The sequence below is a fragment of the Balaenoptera musculus genome, chromosome 8, assembly GCF_009873245.2.
Source record: "Balaenoptera musculus isolate JJ_BM4_2016_0621 chromosome 8, mBalMus1.pri.v3, whole genome shotgun sequence".
Classification (NCBI taxonomy): Eukaryota; Metazoa; Chordata; class Mammalia; order Artiodactyla; family Balaenopteridae; genus Balaenoptera; species Balaenoptera musculus.
In genome coordinates this window covers 64,356,273-64,376,396 of record NC_045792.1, presented here as the reverse complement: position 1 = coordinate 64,376,396, position 20,124 = coordinate 64,356,273, and the positions used below count along the sequence as shown (strand labels likewise).

Genomic DNA, 20,124 nt, shown 5'->3' with positions numbered 1-20,124 from the left:
GATATCAGTTATAACTCTTATCCAGAGAATCAAGCAGATCTGCTTCTGGTTCAATGTGACTCTATCAAGTCTAGCCCTGACCTCATCCCCACACATGTGGCCTCAGAGCCTTTCACTCATGATTCGTGGCCCACACACATGACAATAACCCTGAGTGCCAGTACTGTACACTGGCTGACACCACAGGGTCCAGAACCCACCATGCCACACCCTCTAGAAAGAGTGACGTGTGCCGTGCCCCCCAGGCTAACTCTCTGGGTTTATAGCATTGCATCTACAGATGCAAAGAATCCCAGATGGGCCCATTGAGCATTTACTGTGTGTCAGGGACTTAACTAAATGTTTAATAGGCATTATCTTATTTTATTCTTCTGATAGCCAAATGAGGAAGATTTTATTATATCCATTTTCTATGCGAGGAAACAAAAGTCAAAGATCAAGTAACTGGTCTGAGGTCACACAGTGAACAAGTGGCAGAGCTAGGATTAGGGCCCAGATGTGTCTGACCCCAAATCCCAAGCTCATCACCTCTGTGCTCTACCGCGGCCTCTGTCACGTCGTCCTTCATTGCTAAGGTACAGCGCTGCGCACGCATGCATGAAGACCGGGCAGGCAGGACCAGAGGCGGTTGGAACTGCTCTTGCCTAGCCTCCCTCACCCATCCGTTCATCCTTCCAGCACATGTTGACAACTGCTTCAGGCCAGGTGCTATGGCAGGAAGAAACAGCACAGAGGTCCCCTCCTTAGCATGAGGACCTCAAAGACAAACAAGGACTTATTTTGCAGGCTGCTCAGTCTGCAGCCCATGTGTGTTCACTTTTCTCTCCAGGGGTCATCTTTACCAGGAACTTTAGGGCTGGACCTAGTTGGCTCTTGAGAGATTCCACAAAGTCCAGAACACAAGGCTGGTGCCACTACTGTTGGTCTCAGGCTAGATATTTATCCCAGGGGAACTTCAAACCATGGAGTATTCCAAAGTCTCTCCTTCCCACCTGTCTGGAATTGCTTTTTGACTACACCTTTGCATGACTCACTAGCAGCAATATTTCTGGAGTGCTTCCAATTCAAGTGAAAGTATTTGGTGTTTCTTCAGTTACTGGCTTAACCTGATGTAAAAGGGCTGGAAGGTCCTGAACAAGTTCTGCTTGATGGACCCAACACCCCCTAACACTCCTCATGCAGTTAATGATAGTTTCTTCCTTCTCATGGGAAACCATTGGGATTAGACAGTTGTAATTGACCCTCGTGCTTAAGTCACACCAAGTCTGTGGGCACCCCTCCAGAAGACTATGCTTCTTGTAACCAGTGGAACATGAAATGGATGCAAATTTTCTGTAATAATTTCTCTGTGTCCAAAAATTATGTTCATTTGTCCTTTAAATATTCTTGTTAAGGGTAGAGAAAGCCTCCCCGCTGGGACTGCCTACATCAAACAGAGGAACACTCCATTTTGTTCCCCAGGGGTAGTAGCCAAACGAGCTTGATAGTGTTCAGAGGACTTGGCCAAGAGCTGCAGGCAAATGACTTCTGTCTTCACTCCCTAAGACCAAGTGGACCATTCCAGCCAGGGGGTCCTAGACTACTCAAACTTCCAGAACAACCCCACTTTGGGTAAAGAGCTGCAAAACAACACAGGTCATATCTGAATGTTGCTCAGCAATGCTTTCTATAGAGAATGCAAGTAAACAAAGAATATCCCTTTCACTAGTCTCCAGCTCTTAAATGTCCTAAAATAGTCATCTCATTCCTTAATAAAAAGAATGCAGGTCAGTCTAGCCCATAGAAAGTACATAGCTGATACTGGCAACACTCTAAACAGAAGCTTCTTAGGAGGATAAACTGTTGGTCAAAAAAGCATGTTGTTCACTGACGGGAAAATGGCATAGGTTTTCAGTTTTATTCCTTTTGTGTACCAGTAGTTTTATATTATGCTGGTTTATGGCAAGGCGCTCCAAACAGTCTTTGTCCCTACGAAGTAGATACAATCTGCTCCTCCTGTGCCTACTTGATGCTACCCAAATACAGTTCCCCACTGAAGACTTGCCTCCTCCAGGAAGTCTGCTCTGACTTGTATCCTGAGAATTTTCGCAGCCTTTGTAGGGTGCTCCCTCTAAACGGTGGTCATAAAGCACTAATGGCCTCATATGACTTCAAAACAGGATAGCAATAGTCATCTGGGAAAAAATGCCTTTTGCCCACTAAATGAGAAAGCAGATGGAAAATTAGAACTGCCAAATGACTTTTCAAGAACAGCTCAAGAGTCAATCAGGTGACCTTTCCCGGGAAACTACTAAATGGATACAGCTTAGTGTTCTTGTGCAAAGTAGCAATAAACTACTGATATTTCTTTTACTTCTCTGCCAGCTATGGAAAAAAAAAATTTTCTATGAAAATTGTATATGGCGGTACAGCTTTTCTGGGGAACAAATCCACTTCTAAAATTTATCCTAAGGAATTAACTGCAGCTGTACACAGCGCCAGATGTCCATTGCTATATTATATAACAGGGGAAAAAATGTTGGGACACATTTGTAAGTAAATTGTGGTACATCCGTTGGGAGAATACTAAGCAATCGTCAAAAATCACATATAATAATATCTTAAAATATGGCAAAATATTCACAATATATTGTTAAATGAAAAAAGTTATGTTGTATGCATGGCATTATCCCAATTTTGCACATGAAAAGAATTTATGGCATAAACACAAGGAAAAAAGATAGAAAAATGATTATCCCTGTTTTTTTCTGTATTCTCCAATTTTTCTGCAAGAATATGTTTTTTTCTTTTTGTTTTAAGTAAAAAGAAGTTACTTTTTAAAAAGATAAGCTAAATAACTGTAGCAAGAATTTGGGAAGAGAAAGTCTCTGTAATTGAACACTAAGTAATTGAACACTAACACAGCTTTAAGCTTTCTGATAGCTGAGGAAAAATATAAAGTTTTCATGTTTCATAGTGATTATTAGATAAATGTGTATCTTCTAAAGAACACTTTTCTTTATCCTCAAAGTAAACTTGTGAGCTAAGCTTGTATAACATGAAAACCTTTTTATACTGTAAATTATTCTAAGGGGTCGAAAAGGGGGTGGACAATTTTAAAGCACTGTTTGTACTGGGTATCAGCTGTTTTCACTATGCAGCACGCATATAACTTTCTTCTGGCAACTGCTCCCTGATTTTCCTCTCTGGAACCCACCCTCACTCTCATGAAGTCCCTGTGCAAAGGGCAAGGTGACTAATCCCTAATTTCAGGGACGGACATAAACTCAGACCTGATCAATTACAGTATCACAGTCCCCACCCCATAGTAATTGCTTAAGGGATAAACTTCGACCTAAACATAGCCAGTGAAATTCAATAAAACTTCTGTGGGACTCCTGAGAGAGAAACACATGCTCTTTTCTACTGGACTTAAATCTAGGAGGACAAAAGGCTACCAAAAACCTTCTTTTCCACCACTTAGAGTCTGAAGATGAAGCCAATATAAGGAGAACCAGTACCAAGAAACAGAGTGAGATTTGGACCTAGTATCAAGCCTCTGGGTCAAACTATACCTGAAGCTCTGTCTATCCTTGTGCTTTTTAGTTGCATAAGCCAATAAATTCCCCTTTTATTGCTTAAGCCGGGATAGGTTGAGTTTTTTTATTTGCAACCTTAATACGCATTTCCAATCCTACAGGGATGGTCAAACACACCTTTTAGAAATTATAAATATACTGCAGAAGCTGAAAAACTCCCCATGAGAGTAATTAAAGGAAGCCATGATAAAGAAAGTGTTATTATCCCTATTCAGAAATCCGAGACCAGATGTCTTTTTTTTACTTTAATCATCCTCTTTGATTGGATAGTTATATTCCTGAATAATAATCCCTCCCTCAGAGTGTTGTTATGAAGAATAAATGAGGATAAAAATATATGAAAATGCTTAGAACAGTGCCTGGCACCCAATAGGTTCCCAAGAAATTTTAGTTTCCTTCCCCCAGAATATTATTGTCAAAAAACAAAATGCAGGGACTCCCCTGGTGGTGCAGTGATTAAGAATCTGCCTGCCAAAGCAGGGGACACAGGTCCGATCCCTGGTCCGGGAAGATCCCACATGCCGCAGAGCAACTAAACCCGTGCGCCGTAACTACTGAGCCTGCGCTCTAGAGCCCGTGAGCCACAACTGCTGAGGCCACATGCCACAACTATTGAACCTGCGTGCTGCAACTACTGAAGCCCACGTGCCTAGAGCCTGTGCTCCACAACAAGAGAAGCCACCGAAATGAGAAGCCCGCACACCACAGAGAAGAGTAGCCCCCAGTCGCCACAACTAGAGAAAACCTGCGTGTAGCAACAAAGACCCAACGCAGCCAAGAAATAAAAGAATATGTGCACAGACAAGACACTTGTAAATTATCAAGGCCTGCACAGTTGTCCAAAACAATGTTCTTTGGACCTCTTTTGAACTGAAACATGATCAGGGCATAGGGTATTTGCAAGAAAACATCCCCAAAGCAATGATACTGCTATATTTACAAATGATGGACCAAAGTGTATGCCTTAGGAGAAGGACATCACAGTGGGCACTTTTGCGGAACTTTGGCCACACAGGAGAACTGACCCTGAGCAGAGTTTGTCAGATGGGAAGCAGGAAGGCCTACGAAGGACTAGGCACAGTGACATGTGCCAACTGAGAAAGCAAGGAGCATGAAAACAGCTCCAGGGATGACTCCAAAGAGATGTATGTCCCGAAAGCTGGACTTCTTTTTGGAAATGTTGCAGGTGCTCCTAAGAGGTTAATGTGGTACCAAGAGCATGTGTTTTAAGTTATACACACCTAAACTACAGTCTCAGCACTGCCACTTACCTGCTAAGTGATCTTGAGCTATTTCTTAAACTAACTCTCAGGTTTTTTATCTGTGACATTTGAATAACAGTATGTACTGGTAGTAGCTCCTTTCCTCCAAGATGTGCCAAGCCTTAGGGAAGGTCACAGATAGCCCTGTTCTCCTGTTGGGTATATGATGGGTTTGTACTTCCCTATCGCCTTGGAAGTGGGGTGTATTCTTGTAGTTTGCTTTGGGAAATGAAATGTGAGGTGAAGTGCCTTGTATCTGGTGAGGTGGAAGCTTCAAGAGCCAGAGTGTGATTTGTTAGGTCCCCTTCTACCTGACGAGGTGATTCTAGACACAAGATTGGGTCTCTTGTCAGCCTGAATTGCCTGGTGTCTATAATGAAAAAAACTCCCCTGGTGAACTGCACTGAATATGGATCATGAACGAGAAATAGGTTTTGAGTTGTTCCTTACTTCAGCACAACAAAGCCCACCCTGTTTGATGCACCAAGGTAGCCCCTCTTACTTACATGAAGTCATTTAGAGATATTCAGCATGTAATTTAATTCTCTCAAAACTTTGAACCTCTCCATATGTTACAATCAATGTCAAAGTACTTCTAGAACTTTACAAGCAAAATTAGGAAGATTCAAAGTAAAATGGATGTGATTAGAAAGGATTGATAATACCCAGTGCCAGTGAAGGTACAGGATGACAAATATTCTCACACTCTGTTATAAAAATGTAAATTGCATAAGCTTTCTGAAGGACAATCTAACCCTTTCCCTGGATAGGGAAGTGCAAACCTATCATTTACCCAGCAGGAGAACAGGACTATCTGTGGCTTCTCTCATGACTGGCACATCTTGGAGGCAAGGAGCTACTACCAGGTACATATTATCATTCAAATTATCAAAATTTAACCCAATTTAGAAATGTCTTCTTAGAAAATTATGAAACACTTATGCAAAGAGATACGTATAAGTATGTTCTCTGATGTACTAGTTGCAAGAGTGAAAAGTTGGAAATGACCCAAATGTCTAACACTAGGAGGTCAGTTACATAAACATGGTAAATACATATATGGAACGCTGCTGTGCAGCCATGAAGAACAATGAGGTCAATTCATATTTCTGAACACAAGTATATCCGTGATATATTATTTGTAAAGGGCAAAGTGAAATAGCATATGCTGTATGATTCTGTTTTCATAAATGTGTATTTGCAATACTGAAAAAAGAGCTACCTAAATGCAATTAATGGGTTATCTTTCTGTAATAAGCTAAAATTGATTTCCACTTTCTTTGTTTTTCCTTCTGAGTGCCTGATTCTTTTCTTTTTTACAATAAACATAATTATTACTTTTTTAATCAGAAAAAAGTAATAAAGCTATTTTTATTCTGAAAATGGAAGGGGATGAGTGGGAGGTAAGAGGCTGAAGGAGAAAGAGTCAGAGAGATGGAAAGAGTGACCAAGAGGTTGTCTATAAACCAGGGCTGCAGAGATTGGGAAACACCCAAGTTCTTTCGAGAAGAGTTATGTTCTTTTTCTTTTCCATTATGGTTATGACAGGATATTGAATATAGTTCCCTGTGTTATACAGTAGGACCTTGTTGTTTATCCATTCTATATATAATAGTTTGCATCTGCTAATCCCAAAATCCCAATCCACCCCTCCCCCTTGGCAACCACAAGTCTGTTCTCTATGCCTGTGAGTCTGTTTCTGTTTCATAGAAAAGTTCATTCATAACCATAGTTCAAAAAGAGTCATGTACCAAAATGTTCATTGCAGCTCTGTTTACAGTAGCCAGGACATGGAGGCAACCTAAATGTCCATCAACAGATGAATGGATAAAGAAGATGTGGCACATATATACAATGGAATATTGCTCAGCCATAAAAAGAAATGAAATGGAGGTATTTGTAATGAGGTGGATGGAGTTAGAGTCTGTCATGCAGAGTGAAGTGGGTCAGAAAGAGAAAAACAAATGCAGTATGCTGACACATATATACGGAATCTAAGGAAAAAAAAAAAAAAAGGCCATGAAGAACCTAGTGGCAGGACGGGAATGGAGACGCGGACCTGCTGGAGAATGGACTTGAGGATATGGGGAGGGGGTGGGGTGAGATGTGACGGGGTGGGAGAGTGTCATGGACGTGTATACACTACCAAATGTAAAATGGATAGCTGGTGGGAGGCGGCCGCATGGCACAGGGAGATCAGCTCGGTGCTTTGTGACCACCTAGGGAGGTGGGATGGGGAGGGTGGTGGGGGGGGATGCAGGAGGGAAGAGATATGGGAACATATTGTATGTGTATAACTGATTCACTTTGTTGTAGAGTGGAAGCTAACACACCATTGTGGGGCAATTATACTTCAATAAAGATGTTTTAAAAAAAAAAAAAAGTTCATTCATGTCATATTTTAGAATCCACATATACGGGATATCATATGGTATTTGTCTTTCTCTTCCTGACTTACTTCACTTAGTATGATAATCTGTAGGTCCATCCATGTTGCTACAAATGGCATTATTTCATTATTTTTTATGGCTAAGTAGTATCCTGTTGCGTACATATACCACATCTTCTTTATGCATTCATCTGTCCTTGGACATTTAGGTTGTTTCCAAGTCTTGGCTATTGTAAATAGTGCTGCTATGAACATAGGAGTGCATGTATCTTTTTGGATTATAGTTTTTTCCAGATATATGCACAGGAGTGGAATTGCTATGGCAGCACCAATTTACATTCCCACCAACAATGTAGGAGGATTCCCTTTTCTCCACACCCTCTGCAGCAATTTTTTTTTTTTTTTTTTTTGGCTACGCTGCGCGGTATATGGGATCCTAGCTCCCCAACCAGGGATTGAACCCACACCCTCAGCAGTGAAAGCACAGAGTCCTAACCACTGGACCACCAGGGAATTCCCTATTTGTTGACTTTTTAGTGATGGCCGTTCTGACCGTTGTGCGGTGGTACCTCATTGTAGTTTTGATTTGCATTTCTCTAATAATTAGCGATGATGAGCATCTTTTCAAGTGCCTATTGACCATCTGTATGTGAGAAGGGTTATGTTTAAAATAGTTGTAACCAAATGATACCAAAAGCTAATCAACTATATTCGGCCCTGAAAAAAGACATTTTTTAAAGGTTGTTCAGCATGGAGTGTAGGAAAAAAGTCCAGCAGCCAAAATGTGTCATTGTGTCCAGAGCTGCTCTACCCAAGAGAACGGCCACTAGCCCTACAGCTAATGAGCATCTGGAATGAGTTTAATCCAAATTGAGATGTACCATAAGTGGAACATAAACACTGGACTTTAAAGACTTAGTATGAAAAAAAGAATATAAACTATCTTAAGAATTTTAACATAGATTGTGTGTTGAAATGATATCATTTCAGATATATTGGTTTAGATAAAAGACATTATTTAGATTAACCTCACCTGCTACTTTTTACTTTTCTAATGTGGCTACTAGAAAACTTAAAATTCCATGTGTGGCCCACATTTTATTTCCACTGGACAGTGCTGGTCTAATTATTGTCCAGAGGAAAGATTGTCAGCTCTTGCTTAACTTACCTAAACCCATTCATCCAGAATTTATATTTATCAAATATACAATATTTTATGTCTGATAGAATGGTTTCCATTGCTTTTTAAAAGTTTGACTTTTTTTTTTCTATTTGCCCACTTTTGAGTACTTTCAATATATTTAAGCCAATTTATCTAAAGCTACTTGTTTCAATTTTAAGCTTAAATACTAATCAGAAGGTGAGAATATTTGGAGAAGGTTGGACATATTCAGAAAAGGGGGAGATTATTCCCTATGACTAGGAAAACAACATAACATTTCACACCTTTCTGTCACCACTTTTCTTTCTTTTCAGTGAAGAGGGAAAAGGCAGCTCAGTGCAAAGAACTCAGAAGTGCAAATCAGGCCCCCTCCTCTGGGTAAAATTTTAGCAGGTACAGTAAGTCCCCTACATACGAAAGTGTTCTTTTCCAAGAGCGCGTTCGTATGTTCAATTTGTAAGTCCAGCAAAGTTAGCCTAGGTACCGAACTAACACAATTGGCTACATAGTGCTGTACTGTAATAGGTTTATAATACTTTTCACACAAATAATACATAAAAAACAAACAAATACAAAAAATAAAACATTTTTAATCTTACATACAGTACCTTGAAAAGTACAGTAGTACAGTACAACAGCTGGCATACAGGGGCTGGCATCGAGTGAACAGGCAAGATGAGTTACTGACTGGAGGGGGGAAAGGAGGTGGGAGATGGTAGAGCTGAAGGAACGTCAGCAATAGGAAACGGGGGCAAGCTGCAATTTCACTCACGCCTGACGTTGATGGAACGCATGTTTGCATCTTTGAAAGTTTGCAACTTGAAGGTTCGTATGTAGGGGACTTACGTAGTGATATCCTCTCCATAGATTTCATACCAACATAAATTCCAGATGGATTAAAGAGACACTTTTAAACCATAAGAAAAACTAGAAGAATATTAAATGTACTGTGTATTTAACCATTGGGACAGGAGGATTTTTTGCAAACAATAAAAGTATCTTTTAATTCACTGAAATAAAAATAACAACATTTAATTTTAAAGTAAGGCTTGACTCTTTGTCTTCACATGCTCAGCCCAGGACACATTTTGTGCTCCTTCCTTCATATATACAGTTAGGCCACCAACTTATAGATTGGCATTTAGGCTCAAATTAGAGGTTGTCCTGACTGACCCTTGCCAGTCTCTTAGAATAAACTAGCCTAGCTTTTTTTTAAATTGAAGTATAGCTGATTTACAACATCGTGTTAGTTCCAGGTGTATAGCACAGTGATTCAGTATATATACAGTAGTGTGTATCTGTTAATCCCATACTCCTAATCCATCCCTCCCCCAACTTTCCCCTTTGGTAACCATAAGTTTGTTTTCTATGTCTATGAGTCTCTTTCTGTTTTGTAAATAAGTTCATTTGTATCTTTTTTTTTTTTTTAATTCTACATATAAGTGATATCCTATGGTATTTGTCTTTCTGTGGCTTACTACACTTAGTATGAGAATCTCTAGGTCCTTCCATGTTGCTGCAGGGACAGGAGGACTTTTAAAGAAGCAAAGAAAAAGGTGGAAAAAAGGATGGATAGGTTAGACTATGTACAAATTTAAAACTTACAAAGTATAGAAATGAGACAAGAGAAAATTATTATAGCAAATATCACAAACATTAAATAAACTTTTAAAATGTATAGATATTAGACAAGTTAATTTTAAAAATACTTTGAGGGCTTCCCTGGTGGCACAGTAGATAAGAATCTGCCTGCCAATGCAGGGGACATGAGTTCGAGCCCTGGTCCAGGAAGATCCCACATGCCGCGGAGCAACTAAGCCAGTGAGCCACAACTACTGAGCCTGAACTCTAGAGCCCACAAGCCACAACTACTGAAGCCTGCGTGCCTAGAGCCCGTGCTTCGCAACAGGAGAAGCCACCGCAATGAGAACCCCGTGCACCGCAACGAAGAGTAGCCCCCGCTCGCCACAACTAGAGAAAGCCTGCGTGCAGCAATGAAGACCCAACACAGCCAAAAATAAATAAATAAAATTAAAAAAAAAAAACTTTGACCCCCAAATGTAAAAGGCCTGAATCAATAATTAATCAAAGAAGAATAATAACTGTCAAATAACACCATGAGAAAATGTTCACTCTCCCTTGTAAACAAATGAATGCAAATTAAAACAAAAGTAAGTTATCTATTCTACCTACCTGATTGGCAAAGTTATTATTGTGATTGTTGTTTTGTTTGGTGCTGGTGAGAATATAGTAAAATGGGTACTAATATATATCTTGATGGCTCTGAAATTTTACATAAACTCTTTGAAAAACATTTGCTGTAAAAAGACTTTGATAAAGTAATTCCATGTCTGGAATCTATCCCCAAGGAAAAACATAAACACAAAAATCTTTATAAGCAAAAATACTTGTCACAGAGTTATTTATAATATTTAAAAATTAAAAACAACTTCTAATTTCCAAACAATAAGAAAAGGCTTAAGTAAAATATGGTATATTCACTCAATGGAATACTATGTAGTCAATAAAACTGTTTGCCCAGGCTAGGTACTAACATGGAAAATGGACTATGATATAATATTTAGTGAAGCAACAGGGTTTCAAATTGTATACATACATATACATTGCATGATCATAACTATGTAAAACTGTTCATTTAAAAAAAGATGGAAGGAAATATTATGTTTACCTTTCAGTAGTCGAGCCATGAATTATATTTTTCTATTTTTCTGAAATGTATTTTATTAATGCCTATGAGTGATTATTATGGTAGGCCAAATAGTATAAATGAGTATTTCTATAGACTCCCCAAAGATGTCCATATCCTTATCCCCAGAACCAGTGGATATGTTACCTTACCCAGTAAAAGGGGCATTGTAGATTTGATTAAATTAAGGATCTCAAGATAGGGAGCTTATCCTGGATTATGTGGTCCAATGTAATCACATAGGTCTTGTAAGAGGAAGGCAGTAGTGTTAGAGAAAGAAGGCAATATGATAACAGTAGCAGAGGTTGTAGTCAGGGAGAGATTTGAAGATGCTTCACTGATGGCTTTGGAGATAGAGAAAGGGACTGTGAGCCAAAGAATGCAGGCCACCTCTAGAAGCTGGAAAAGGCAAGGAAACAGATTTTCCCCTAGATCATCCGGAAGAAGCACAGCCCTGCTAACACCTTGATTTTAGGATTTCTGATCTCTAGATCTGTAGATAATAAATTGGCGTTATCTCAACTAATAAGGACATACTCTATAGCACAGGGAACTCTGCTCAATACTTTGTAATGACCTATATGGGAAAAGAATCTAAAAAAGAGTGAATATATGTATATGTGTAACTGATACACATTGCTGTACAGCAGAAACTAACACAACATTGTAAATCAACTATACTCTAATAAAAAAAATTTTAACGTTTTTATTGGAGTATAATTGCTTTACAATGGTGTGTTAGTTTCTGCTTTATAACAAAGCGAATCAGTTATACATATACATATATCCCCATATCTCTTCCCTCTTCCATCTCCCTCCCTCCCACCCTCCCTATCCCACCCTTCTAGCTGGTCACAAAGCACCGAGCTGATCTCCCTGTGCTATGTGGCTGCTTCCCACTAGCTATCTACTTTACATTTGATAGTGTATATATGTCCATATATACACTACCACTCTCTCACTTTGTCCCAGTTTACCCTTCCCCCTCCCCGTGTCCTCAAGTCCATTTTCTAGTAGATCTGCATCTTTATTCCCATCTTGCCCCTAGGTTCTTCATGACCATTTTTTTTTTTTTTAGATTCCATATATATGTGTTAGCATACGATATTTGTTTTTCTCTTTCTGACTTGCTTCACTCTGTATGACAGACTCTAGGTCCATCCACCTCACTACAAATAACTCAATTTCGTTCCTTTATATGGCTGAGTAATATTCCATTGTATATATGTGCCACATCTTCTTTATCCATTCATCTGTTGATGGACACTTAGGCTTCCATGTCCTGGCTATTGTAAATAGAACTGCAATGAACATTGTGGTACATGACTCTTTTTGAATTATGGTTTTCTCAGGGTATATGCCCAGTAGTGGGTTTGCTGGGTTGTATGGTAGTTCTATTTTTAGTTTTTTAAGGAACCTCCATACTGTTCTCCATAGTGGCTGTATCAATATACATTCCCACCAACAGTGCAAGAGTGTTCCCTTTTCTCCACACCCTCTCCAGCATTTATTGTTTGTAGATTTTTTGATGATGGCCATTCTGACCAGTGTGAGGTGATATCTCATGTAGTTTTGATTTGCATTTCTCTAATGATTAATGATGTTGAGCATTCTTTCATGTGTTTGTTGGCAATCTGTATATCTTCTTTGGAGAAATGTCTATTTAGGTCTTCTGCCCATTTTTGGATGGGGTTGTTTGTGTTTTTGATATTGAGCTGCATGAGCTGCTTGTAAATTTTGGAGATTAATCCTTTGTCCATTGATTCATTTGCAAACATTTTCTCCCATTCTGAGGGTTGTCTTTTCGTCTTGTTTATGGTTTCCTTTGCTGTGCAAAAGCTTTTAAGTTTCATTAGGTCCCATTTGTTTATTTTTGTTTTTATTTCCATTTCTCTAGGAGGTGGGTCAAAAAGGATCTTGCTGTGATTTATGTCATAGAGTGTTCTGCCTATGTTTTCCTCTAAGAGTTCAATAGTGTCTGGCCATACATTTAGGTCTTTAATTCATTTTGAGTTTATTTTTGTGTATGGTGTTAGGAAGTGTTCTAATTTCATTATTTTACATGTACCTGTCCAGTTTTCCCAGCACCACTTATTGAAGAGGCTATCTTTTCTCCATTGTATATTCTTGCCTCCTTTATCAAAGATAAGGTGACCATATGTGCATGGGTTTATCTCTGGGCTTTCTGTCCTGTTCCATTGATCTATATTTCTGTTTTTGTTCCAGTACCATACTGTCTTGATTACTGTAACTTTGTAGTATAGTCTGAAGTCCGGGAGCCTGATTCCTCCAACTCCTTTTTTCTTTCTCAAGATTGCTTTGGCTATTCGGGGTCTTTTGTGTTTCCATACAAATTTTTAAAAAAAGAAAATCATACAATCTCAAAAAAAAAAAAGAAGTTTACATTATCTTAAGCCACTAAGTTATGGTAATTAGTTACAGCAGCAACAGGAAGCAGATACAAATATATACCATTTTTATGGTGGAAACAAAGTTTTTTGGTTAAAACTCACTTTATTTGATTTTTAAAAGCTTTAAAAATAATATGTGGGTTAATATTTGTAGTCCAGTAGTGTTACTTCATCATTTAGATGTCACAAAATATAAAGTGCAATAGAGCTTAATATGTTTCTGATGAACTTGTCTCCTCTTTCCACTCTCCCTGTCAACACAGAAATGCCTCACTACACAGCAATAAACACTGGATTTGGGGTAATTTGCTTAAAAATGAAATCTAGTACACAAATGTCTGAGAAGCAGTCAACAAGCAGCAGGAAGGAGAAGTTTTAAAAAGGGGATAAAGTCTATGAATCATAAGTAAAAACACTCCCTGAGCTGAGTAACTCCAGATTTATGCAAATTCAACACTGCACAAAAATTTCCAAAAGACACATAATATGATTTTAAAGAAACAGAGAAGTCTGAGATAGTTAATGGAATGGAAATACAGAACAACTGTTATTATTTCCTCACTTGCTTTCTGCCTGTTCTCCCTTCAGTCCAGTGTCTTGTCCCATCCTGGACTCCAGGTTTGATTTCCTGTTGACAGGTCCTGCTCCTGCTGCTTTGATCTTGGTGTTTCAAGTCACCTGGAGGGTCTGGTTCCTGACCTTCAGCTCCCCCTCCAACATCCCCACCCCACAGTCTAGTTTAGATTCACTCCACCCATTTTCTCTCTTGGACACTATTTCTGGTCTTCATTAGCTCACCTCTGAAGACTCTACCTCCAGTCTTGGGCTCTAGGAGATGAAGGGCAGGGGGGAGGGGGGAGGGAGCATGGATAAAGGTGAGAAGGTGGACAACCTTCAACCAATGGGCAAAATTATCTTTGAAATAGGGGTAGAAGAGAAAGGAAGGAGGGAGAGGGGGAAGGAGGAAGGGAGGAAGGAAGGAAAGGAAGGAAAGGAGGAGGGGAGGAAGGAAGGAAAGAAGGAAGGAAGGGGAAGAGGGAGGGGAAGAGAAAGGGAAAAGAAAAGGAAAAAAGATGGAAAAGAACTATATAACATAAAACAGTTACCAGTCGCCTTAGGGGAAAAATACTCAGAAAGCTGTGGAAACCATTCCATCACACATGAAATGTTTTAACAAATACTCATTTAAGGTAAATGGCTCATTAGCTGACCTGGCTGTTGGGTGAACTGGTTTTCGTGAGATGGCCTGTTTTCCAAGTGTGCCCTAGCACGTGCACACTTGTACACCACACGGCAGGTTCGGCACATCCTGGACCTGGGGAAAAGTGCCTGTGGCCATCCTCACATGCAGACAGTCTGCTCAGATCCCCTAATTATCTGGTTCGTCTGCACTCATCAAGCTGTCTTCTCATTATAATGTGGCTTCCCATGTAGATTTTCCCACTGGGAAAGAACAGGCTGACCTGTAAGTGGGAGTATTCTGGTCCCACTGGCAGTTACTCTGCACGGAAATTAATAAATCAGTCTTCTCTTGGGAATTTGATTTGTATGTCCATTCTCAGAGTCTAAAAATTTTTTTCCTGCACTAAAAATAGTTATGTTATTGTCTTAGTTAAGGCAATTCAATGAAACCCACTTTAGGTAGTATTAACACAATGTAGGAATTTATTACAAGACGGTGGTGGTGTGTCACAGAACTCAAGGGCAGAAAGGGCAATTAGGACTAGAACCAGAAACCAGAAAGCAGTCAGGATTGAAGCTGCTGCCCCTGCTGTTGGTCTGCATCTCGCATTCCCAAGGCTGCCCCTCGTTTCTGTCTCACACATGCTTCATTTTTTTCTCTCTACAGATTAGCTTTCTCTGCTTCTCAGACATGCAGCTGAAGAAGGCTACCTCTCACCTGCCTCAGCGCCAGCAACCAAAGGAGACAAGCACCTGTGAGTCCCAATTCTAAATTCCCACAGATAGAATCTGATTGGCCCGATTTGGGTCAGATATCCACCCTAATCAAATTCTCTGTGACTGATTGGGGGAGCTGGGAGCCGGAGGACAGGTTCAGGCCCAGCTCCATGAAATTGAGAACAATTCCCAGAAGAAGAAGGAAGATTATGGAATGGATGGGGCAAGCATCCCCCAGGTTGCCACAAACTCTGAGTCAGAAATGTTTCAGAGTTTGGAACATTTTTTTCTTTTTGGAACTTTCTGGAATTTTTTTTTGAAGTATAGTTTATTTACAATGTTACTACAGGTGTACAGCAAAGTGATTCAGTTATGTGTGTGTATATATATATATATATATATATATATATATATATATATATATATATATATATATTCTTTTTCATATTCTTTTCCATTATGGTTTATTACAGGATGTTGAATATAGTTCCCTGAGCTATACAGTAGGACCTTGTTGTTTATTTTATATATAGTACTTTGTATCCACTAATCCCAAACTCCTAATTTATCCCTGCCCCCTCCCCCCGTTTCCCCTTTGGTAACCATAAGTTTGTTTTCTATGTCTGTGAGTCTGTTTCTGTTTTGTAAATAAGTTCATTTATATCATATTTTAGATTCCACATATAGGTGATATTTTATGATATGTCTTTCTCTGACTTACTTCACTTAGTATGATAATCTCTAGGTTCATCCATGTTGCTACAAGTGGCATTATTTCATCTTTTTATGGCTTAGTATTCCACTGTGTACATATTCCACATCTTCTTTATCCATTCATCTGTCGATGGACACTTAGGTTGCTTCCATGTCTTGGCTATTGTGAATACTGCTGCTACGAACATTGGGGTGCATGTATCTTTTTGAATTAGAGGTTTCTCCGGATAGATACCCAGGAATGGTATTGCTGGATCATACAGCAATTCTATTTTTAGTTTTTTAAAGAACCTCCATCCTGTTTTCCATAGTGGCTGCACCAATTTACATTCCCAAGAATCTGGAATTTTTTGTATTCTAGGATATGATCAGGTACCTCACATAACATCACCCCCCCAGCAGAGTCTAAAGCAGCTTCCCGTAATCAAACACATCAATATTTTTAGAATGAAAACATGAATATTCATACAAAATAGGAAATAGGATTATAAATAGCCTCACGTGAGTTCCGGTTTTGCCTCCAAAGGAGTTACAAAAGTGCTTTTGGTTTTCAGATCATTAGAATTTCAAAATTGCAGATGAGAGGTTTAGATTACACTACTCTGGGCTTGCAAAGCCGAGGACAGACCATGATAGTATCAAGGCACTTCCTCCTAGGGACTCCCTAGAACCTTACTCCTCCAAGTGTGGTCTCTGGACCAGCAACGTCAACGTCACCAGGGACCTTGTTGGAAGTGCTGAATCTCAGGTCCCATCCTAGCTCTACTGAATCAGAATTTGCATTTTAAAAAGGTGCATAGTATCTTAGTCCATTCAGGCTGCTATAACAAAGTACCATAGACTGGGTGGCTTATAAACAACAGAAATTCATTGCTCGTAGTTTAGGAGGCTGGGAAGTCCAAGATCAAGTTACTAGCAGATTCATTGTCTGGTGGAGCCCTCTTCCTGGTTCATAGACAACTGTCTTTTTGCTGTGTCCTGACATGCTGGAAGGGGTTAGGGAGCTCTGTGGGATCTCTTTTATAAGGGCATTAACCCCATGCATGAGGGCTTCACCCTCATGGCCTAAGCAACTCCAAAGGTCACCTAATATCATCATCTTGGGGGTTAAGATTTCAACACAGGAGTTTTAGGGGGACACTAACATTCAGTCCATAGCACCCCAGCGCTTTGTATGCATGTTAAAGTTTGAGAAGCAGTGCTCTAAGTGGCCCTGGACACACTATTTTTGTTCTCACCTCCCTGGTTCTCAGATTCCTGGCTCCCTAGCCCAGCCTCCGATGTTATCTCCCTTAAACCCACCCTTCATGATGCATCCAAAGTAAATCTTCAGTTTTGTCATTCCCTAGTTTACAACAAAACAAAATAAAACAAATATATGTTTTTAAAAACCTCAATGCTCCTAATTCCCTACCACAGAGATTCTTTTTTTGTTTGTTTCTTTTCTTTTTCTACAGCATAGATTCTTAATATGGATGGGGTTAGAGAATATCTATATCTTCTAAAATTATCTGTAAAATTTTGAATGTATATTTATTTTACTAGGGAGTAGGTCCATGGCTTCCATTAATTTTTCAAAGGGGTCTGTGACCCTATAAAGGGTAAGGATTCATCTTCTGGTAACTCTGATCTATTTATAGTTTCCCATGCCTTTGTGTGTGTGTGTGTGTGTGCGCGCGCATGCTTATAACATTTCCTCTGCTGAGATTTCTTTTATAAATGCACTGGATTGAATGTCTACCATGTGCTAGATGCTAGAAATACCACAGTGAACAAGCCAAGAAGGCTCCTCTCACCATTTGGCATCTGACTTTTGCTCATCCTTCAAGGCTTAGCTCAGCCTCATCTCCTCCAGGAAGACTGAGATAAGCCCTTCATATTTTTTTTTGATGTTTTCAAACCATCATACAAATTATTATTGTTTGTTTATTTATTTATTTATTATTTATTTATTTATTTTTGGCTGCGTTGGGTCTTCGTTGCTGTGCGCAGGCTTTCTCTAGTTGTGGCGAGCGGGGACTACTCTTCATTGCGGTGTGTGGGCTTCTCATTGCAGTGGCTTCTCTTGTAGCGGAGCACGGGCTCTAGGCACCCGGGCTTCAGTAGTTGTGGCACGTGAGCTCAGTAGTTGTGGCTCGAGGGCTCTAGAGCACAGGCTCAGTAGTTGTGGCGCATGGGCTTAGTTGCTCTGCAGCATGTGGGATCTTCCCGGACCAGAGATCGAACCCGTGTCCCCTGCATTGGCAGGCGGATTCTTAACCACTGCACCACCAGGGAAGTCCCAAGCCCTTCATTTTTGACACCTTGACACCTTATCTCTGACATTTACAAGGAAGATATTTGTTTATGTGTCTTCTTCCCCACTATTAGCAACATGTGGGCTCAAGCTAACTTTATGTACAACTCCTTTGTACAATAAGGGTTCAGTAAACATTTGTTGTACTGGAAAAAAAAAAGTTCAAAATTGATTCTTTTTCCTCTGGAATGGAAATAAATGGTCTATTCCCTACTGATTTCACAAGACTATTGGAAAAGTCACAACAGGATAGAGACTATTATAAGACTCTATTCAGAATCAAGGTGAATTTCACAGTTAATTTATCCTTCTACTAATCTCTGAGATCCGAGTCAACAGAAAAAATGCTAAGGATGATGGTGCTGTGAAAAAAATATGAGTGGCTACAAAATGAGCCTTATCCTTAGCAAGACCTTTGGGGGCAAGACCTCTGCTTCCTCTGACTTCTCACCTGCTCCAGAAGCTTCGTCCGCCACAACTTTTTTAAAGGCATGGCACAGTTGCATCCTCCAGGAAGTCTTCTCTGGCCCCACCATCCAGGCTAGGTCCTCCTAGGATTGCTTTCTTAGAATTGTTCTCCTTTCCTTCTAAGCCCTTGCCTTGGTTTTAATTAATCACTCATTTGTGTGACTATTTGACTAGTATCTGCCCCCACGTTCGCATTAGACTGTAAGTTTCATGAGAAAAAAAAAAAAAGGCATGGCACAGTAATTCTTAAACTGTAATCAAGGTGCTTTTCTCATTTATTTACATTTCCTTGTACTCCATTTCTCCCCATGAGACGTGTGTATTGCCACAGGGCAGATTAAGATTGTTATACTGGAATACAAAGAAAAAGACTCCAAAATGGGTTGACGAAATCATTCAGTAGTCATAGCTGTAGGAACAACAACCAAAAAAAAGCGCTTTGCCAGAACTAAGCTATTTGATAGAAAAAGGGAGAAAGAGGAATTGTTGAAATTCAAAGGACAAACCATTAAGGAATAAGGAATGATATTTGTCCATTAACAAAAAAAAAGTGAGCATTCTACCAAAATTGTTAACCAAGTATAATCAAGCCTTTAAAATTAATTTCCAGCTTACAGGGAACAAAAACTATATTAAAAAAAAGTTAAATGACACCACAAGGAAATGATCAGGCAAATCAGAAGATGAGACTCTACATGACAACTCAAATGTCAATGTAACTTAAAAGAAAAAGGTGAGGGGATTCTTTTAGAATAAGAGAGATTAAAAACCATAACAACAAGATGCAATTCATTAACTCTGATTGGATTCTGGTTCTAAAGTATTAATTTCAAAAATTTATGTTGGGGACAACTGGGGAAATTTGAATATGTAATTTAAATTAGATGATATTAGCAAGTTATTATTCATTTTCTTAGGTGTGATAATGGTATTATTATGTAGAAGAATAACCTTATTCTTAGGAGATGCATACTGATTACTGAAGTATTTAGGAGAGAAAAGTCTACAATTTGAAGTGTTTCATATATAAAACTTTCTCTTAAAGTAAATATGGCAAAATGTTAACAAGAGTTTAATCAAGATAATGTACATGCAAATGTCATGGTTCTGCTCTATATCTTCCGCATACTTGAAGATTTCTGGAACAGTCCATTGAAAACATAACTTGAAAAGAGAACAGAGATTGGCTCAAGATGGCAGAGTAGAAGGATGTGCCCTCACTCCCTCTTGCAAGAGCA

At 39.4% G+C, this 20,124-nt stretch overlaps 1 long non-coding RNA gene across 1 annotated transcript in view; it reads left to right on the top strand.

Moving 5' to 3' along the window:
- Window positions 1–15,468, top strand: part of LOC118899302 — a 58,837-nt gene extending 43,369 nt beyond the window's left edge. Inside the window, exon 3 of the long non-coding RNA XR_005020925.1 lies at window positions 15,359–15,468. This is a non-coding gene — a long non-coding RNA (uncharacterized LOC118899302). The remainder of the gene's footprint in view (window positions 1–15,358) is intronic.
- Window positions 15,469–20,124: the final 4,656 nt, after the last annotated feature.